This window comes from Balaenoptera acutorostrata, chromosome 10 (genome assembly GCF_949987535.1).
Source record: "Balaenoptera acutorostrata chromosome 10, mBalAcu1.1, whole genome shotgun sequence".
Taxonomy (NCBI): domain Eukaryota; kingdom Metazoa; phylum Chordata; class Mammalia; order Artiodactyla; family Balaenopteridae; genus Balaenoptera; species Balaenoptera acutorostrata.
The window spans coordinates 101,356,165-101,362,674 of NC_080073.1; the positions used below are offsets into that span (position 1 = coordinate 101,356,165).

The 6,510-nt window shown below is 39.4% G+C and overlaps 1 long non-coding RNA gene across 2 annotated transcripts in view; it reads right to left on the bottom strand.

The window, feature by feature from the left end:
* Positions 1-6,483, bottom strand: part of LOC103009864 (uncharacterized) — a 270,100-nt gene extending 263,617 nt beyond the window's left edge. For both annotated transcript variants that reach the window (XR_450309.2, XR_450308.2), the window contains exons 1-2: positions 5,770-6,483; positions 3,084-3,180 (exon numbers count right to left, since the gene is read on the bottom strand). This is a non-coding gene — a long non-coding RNA (uncharacterized LOC103009864). The remainder of the gene's footprint in view (positions 1-3,083; positions 3,181-5,769) is intronic.
* Positions 6,484-6,510: the final 27 nt, after the last annotated feature.

Below are 6,510 nucleotides of genomic sequence, written 5' to 3' on the forward strand. Positions count from 1 at the left end.
ACAAAGAGAAATAGCACAGAACAAATTTCCTCCTGGTTCTTTGATTCTTTGTTTCTTTGAAATGCAAAAATACAATGTATTTAGAAAGCAGTTTCTATGTCAAGTAATGAATATTATTTTACATATTAAGTATATCTATATATTATGCTATTAATTTCTTGGAAGAGTTTCATTATGCATTTTGCAAGCTGATTTGAGATTTTTACCTACTTTCTAGTATTAAATATAACACGTTGCCTCAACTGCAATTTTAACTAACCAAATATTAGTGTGACTTCCACAAATCAGGCTAATATTGTAATAAAAGCTTGCACCTTATTTATTTCAGAAGTCAGTAACAAAAAAAATCTATAAAACAAACAATAATGTATTTTATGGTCAAATGAAAGCTTCAATACTAACTATAAATTTTTAATTTATTTAATTGTATCAATGAATCAAAATTTATCATTTGCATAAAAGCATCTTGGGCAAAATTTCCTGACAGAGATTTCCTCTTAATATTTCTCTCCTTAGAATAGGTACAAGACTGATCTGCCGGGCACTAGGTTCTGCTAAGTGGTGACTGTTTTATTCCAAAGATGCAGAGTAGCCATCTAACCCCTGCTGCAAGGTTGTCTCCTAAGACACCAATGTGAGAGGCCCTGAAGATGTACAGTGTGGTGCCCTGGCTAAGGACATACCCAAAATTACCTCCTAATTGTTAAGTGGTCACAATCTGTGTCCTGAAGACATATGAACAATAAGAACAAAACTCCACAAGAATAATGTTCACCTTTGGTAGATCCTAAGCAGCAGATTTCTCATTGGAAACAATGCAAGCAGAAAGATCATCTGCCGAAACATCTTTAAAGTATTGAATGGAAAACATCTATCATCCTAAAATTCAAAATCCAACAAAAATAACTTGCAAAAACAAAGGCGAACTAAAAATTTAATCAAAAAAGCAAAAATTAACTCGAAACGTGATCACAGATCTAAATGTAGAACCTAAACTATAAAACTTCTCAAGGAAAACAGAAGAAAAATCTTTATGACTTTGGGTTAGGCAAAGATTAATCAGATATGACACAAAAAGCATATCCACCAAAAAAATTATAAATTATAAATTGAACCACATTAAAATTAAGAACTTCTACTCTGTAAAAGACGGTATAAAGAAAATGATAAAGGAAACCTCAACATGGAGGAAAATATTTCAAACTCTCATTTCTGATAAAAGGATTTGCATGTATATATATATAGATATAGATATATATAACTATAACTATATATAACTATGGATATATAAATATATATATATATATATCCCAAAATGAATAGTAAGAAAACAAGCGAACCAATTTTTTTAATGGGTAAAATATTTGAGCAGACACTTCACCAAGAAATACAGAAGATATATAGGATGATATAGGATGCCAATAAGCATATGAAAAGATATTTGATATCACTAATCATTAGGAAATTGCAAATTAAAACCACAATGAGATAATACTACACACCTACTAAAATGGCTAAAATTCAAAAGACTGACCATACCAAGTGTTAGCAAGGATGGGGAGCAACCAGAATTCTTATGTGTTGCTGGTGGGAATGTAAGATGGTACAACTACTTTGCAACAGTTTAGCAGTTTCTTAAAAAGTTAAATAAACACCTACTATATGACCCAACCATTCCACTTCTAGATATTTACCCAAGAGAAATGAAACCTCTGTCTACACAAAGACTTGTACATGAAGGCTCAAAAGCAGCTTGATGAATAACAGCCAAACCTGGAGACAACCCAAACGTCCATGAACAAGTGGAATGATAAACAAAGTGTACAATGCATGCAACTGAAGATTACTTGGCAGTAAAAAGGAATTAACTATTGATAAACACAGCAACATGGGTGAACAGCAAAATAATTTATCTCAGTGGAGGAAGGCAGACAAAAAAAGTATATGATAGGTTTCCATTTACTTAAAATTCTTAAAATTTCAGACTAATTGATAGTGATATAAAGCAAATTAATGGTTGCTTGCAGAAAGGGTAGCGGCAGGGTTGGGTCGGGGGGACAGAATATAAACGGACAGGAGGAATCTTTGGAGATACTCCTGGTATGCTCATTACCTTGATTTTGGAGATGTTTGTATGGATATATACATATATCAAAACATCAAATTGTGCACCTTAAGAACGTGTGGATTATGTCAATTATTCTTCAATAAAGTTGTCAAAAAGTATACCATCAATCAAATTGGTTACAGTTCTGAATTGCTCGTATTCTTGCTTTATAATTGTAAATTATTTTGACTTTATTTGTCCTTATTGATTTCATTGCTGTGTGTCTCTTTTAACCCTACTGCATGCAGTAATGGATATTTTTGCAACAGTACGTTTAGACTAAATTTTTAAAACAGTAACATGAGTCTATGCATGCCCTGCAATTCCAATATTAATCATTCATATCCATAGTTAAATATTGATATAGGGGTTTTCTAGCTCTCATGGTGAGCCCTGAGTTGACAGCTGGCTGACCATGAAAGTTAAAAAAAAAAAAAAGCCAGCAAAATCCCCCAGCCTTATAAGTACAATTGCCCCTTTCCAATTCAAGTGCCAGAGCGACCACAAAGACGAATGATTCATCTTCATATTCAATCCACCACAGGGAGGAGGCGCCTTAGTAGCCCTGATGCCATAGCCCACCAGGAGGTATCCCTGTCACCACCGGACTGGTGAGAGACCCAGTTCCAGAGACCTGAGAGGCTGCATTTGAGACTTTCTTCTCACACCAACCTTCCTAGCTTGGTTTCCCCCCAAAGCTTAACCTAAGACAACTACTTGTGTGCAGCCAGGTCATTTGGGAGGTGATCCTAGTAAGAAGCAGTAAGGGAATGGGGAGAAAGATATAGAAGATGATACGAGAGTGTGTTACTGAAGTTGCTGCTGTGGGCAACCAGAACTCAATTTTCACCAGGACCTCTGAAGAAGCATGGAGAATGGTCTTACAAAACTGTCTTGTTACAGGTTGAAAGACAAGAACCTTTATCCATTGGCTACTGTCTCCTGATTGAAAGCTGACCAAGGAGTGTTAACTCACCAACACTTCAAAGCTGTGCGTGGCGTGAGCTGAGAGAGCTACTGCTGGCCTCCGGTAGGCAAAGTCAGAAGAGCCTCGGGGCAGAAAGCAGAGCAGCCTGGCAAAACACAGAGGAGAGAAGCTGTCAGGGAGAAGAGTGGAAGCTTGTGTGAACCTGTCCCCCCAGTGAGTCAGAAACTAGAAAGGATGCTGAGAATACGAGTCAGGACACCAAAGGCTTTTGACACAACAGGACTATGAATTTCTTAGACGTTATAACCAGTTCATAGCTGCACATCTTTAATTTTGTTTGACCACAAGGGTTATCACAGGGGTAAATGGGCAGCAATGCACCAGTCAGTATTGGTTAAATGCCTCCTCTATAACAAGTACTTCTCCAGATCATCTCTCATACAGCTCATATTTGACCTGTAAAAATATGTCACTGACTGTATTACTTCGCCAGGACTGCCACAACAAAATACCAGATCCGGTGGCTTAAACAACAGAATGTATTTCCTCACAGTTCCAGAAGCTAGAAGTTCGAGATCAAGGTGTTGGCTGTGTCTTCACATGGTCTTCCCTCTGTACATGTCTGTATCCACATTTCCTCTTTTTACGGGGTCAGGAATCAGATTGGATTAGAGTCCACCCTCGTTATTTCATTTTAACTGAATTACCTCTTTAATGAGCCTATCTTCAAATACAGTCACATCCTAGGGCACCGGAGGCTAGAACTTCAACATATGGATTTTGTGGGAGACACAACATTGCCCGTTACACTGACCTTTATATTAAAAAATATTTATAATATTTAATTAAAGTACTACTCATTTGATTTAATAAAAAGTTTACCCTGGATTCCTAAAGGGCAATTCCCATAATAAATAAACTCTTTGATTATCAAAAGACAATAGTCATGCTAATCTTTATGATTAGGTTTGTGAAAATTACTGATGACTAGTACCCACTTATATATTTATATATATAATTTATTTTATTTCTTGTTTTATATATATATATATATATATATGTAGTGGTTTAAAACCTTATGGCAAAGAATTAAATAAACATAACTTTAAAATGAAGCACTGTCATAGTTGAAATTGGGATAGTTTTAGAAACTGAAACTATTTGATTTTCTTCTTTCTTCATACCTAATACCTTTGGACTTCCAACGAGAATTGCAGGGACATTTAATCCAGCTGGTTCTTTGCGCCCTATTATTTTCTTTGTCCTTCATGTATATGAGAAATCTTAAAATGCGTGTGTCACTTATGCTTTATTTAAACATTTAATTCTATGCTATTTTCGATATTTTCTTTTTCATGGTTTAAAACAAATTCCAACTATTCTCTAAATATATTTCCCAGTCAGTCTGGAATGGACAGTATCTGATGGATACAATCTAAGAAGGATGGGATTTCCTGGTAAAGAGGGAAAGATAAACTAGCCTTGATGAGGCAAAGTGAATTTTCAGAGATGTGCTATTAGCAGTTTCCTATTTTGGTTCTACTTTTAGAGGTCAGCATTTAGAACTACTGTAGATTTGATTACTGCCTTGTCTAGCGTCTCTGTTTACTTTGGTTGACTCTGCTCGGACTACCCTTCCCTCCCCTTTCCCCCTTTCCAAACAGCCCCCACCCACCCAGTACGAATCCTCCTCATCATTTAAACTCTGTCTTCTAAAGGAAGCTTTCACAAACCACTCCAGGCAACATCTGACTTCTTCTGAATGTCCTTATTACTATCCTAACACTCATGTGGCACTTACTCATTCACCGAGTATTTACTGAGTGCTGACTGTGTACTGGAGTGCTCTGTTCTAGATGATGGCAGTATCGCTGTGAATAAATGAGACAAAAGTCCTGCTCTCGTGGGACATTCCAGTAGAGCCGAAGAGGTAAGGGAGACGTAAACAACACATGTGCGGGAAGTGATCCTAACTGCTACGAAGGCACGTAAAGCAGTGGGAGGACAGTGTGTGTATGTGTAGGGTTAGCTCTCCTAGATGGAGCAGGCCAGGAAGAACAGTCAGGTCGAGTTACACTTGAGCAGCTACGGAGGAAAGTGAGAGGGCACATTCCCTGGGTACCTGGGAGGGCAGTGGTCCGTGCAGAAGGAACAGTAAGTCCTGAGTGCCGCTGCCTGGTGTGCTTGGACGGCGTTAGATGAACTTTGAACAGCAGCTGTAGATGTGGTTTATCCAGACTGAGCTCTTTCTTAGAAGCCATGGTAAGGCTTTTGAATTTTAATCTGAGTAAAATGGTAAAGGGTTCTGAGCAGAGGAATGGTATATTCTGTCAAGTTCTAAAAGGATCATTCCAGCTGCTGAAAGGAATTGGAAAGTAGAGAAATAAAGGGGAAGTAGAAAGACCGGCTAGAAGACTAGCGTAATTGTCCAGGTACAAGGAGATGATACCTTAGAACACCTCTTGTACTGTAAGTTGTTTTATGCCAACATTTACCTTTTCCTGTGTACCTGTAACTCCTTGAGGGCAGAGAGCTTCTAATTTATGGATCATGACCCATGTTGTATAAATGCCTAGCAGTAGCATTAAATCCACGTTATCCAGGTAACAGCATGGCATCGTTGGAAGGCTACCATTTACTATTTCTTTAGGAAGTTTAAATTCTCTAAGCAGTAATCAATATTTGTAAAATTCGACCTAACAAGGATTAAATGAAAATGCCGAACCAGACCCACCATTTACAACAGGAGATGCCTGGTGTGCTTCCAATTCATTCCTTTCCCGGGTATCCAAAGCACGCTCTCAGAAAGGTTCCTTCCTTATAGTAATCTTTGTCTTCCATATCATTTTAGCGTTACCCCCAAATCAATTCATCACCGATCCCAACTCGGTTTGTACATCACTGCATCTCAGTGATTGTAGATGCAGCCCTAACTGTAGGATAAATGTTTAGTTTGGGAGCTGGTAGAGCCGTGGGATTTACGTTCTGAGCAGTAAGTGGCACTGTCCAAACAACGCTGACATTTTCATGAAAAGGACCGGGGATGCCGTAGCCATAAGCTGAGTTACTACGTCAGAAGCAACCCAAGCGTTACTTGGGTTCACCTTCCCCGGAAAGCAGGTAAAACGTGGAAGCAGAGAAAGGTACTGTGACTTTACCCCATCTCATTTGGATCAAGCAGAGGGAACCCCAACGGTGTCTATACCCGGGTTCAACGTTCTCCACTGGGCCTCCTTCTCAAATTGCAGCGCATGGCCACTGGCCGGGAAGGCGCCACCTGCGTGGGCGCCCACGGGGACCGGGGGACCGGGCCCTGCAACCTGGGGGGCTGCACAGGCTCGAGGAGCACGGACCGGAAGATTGGAACACTCTGCCCGACAAACGCTCACCGCCCCGACGCGGCATTCAGCGCGCGTCCCGGCCCCACTGGGCCACCTCGTCGGCTCTTGTCTCGCGCCCCGGAGCTGAAGGCGGC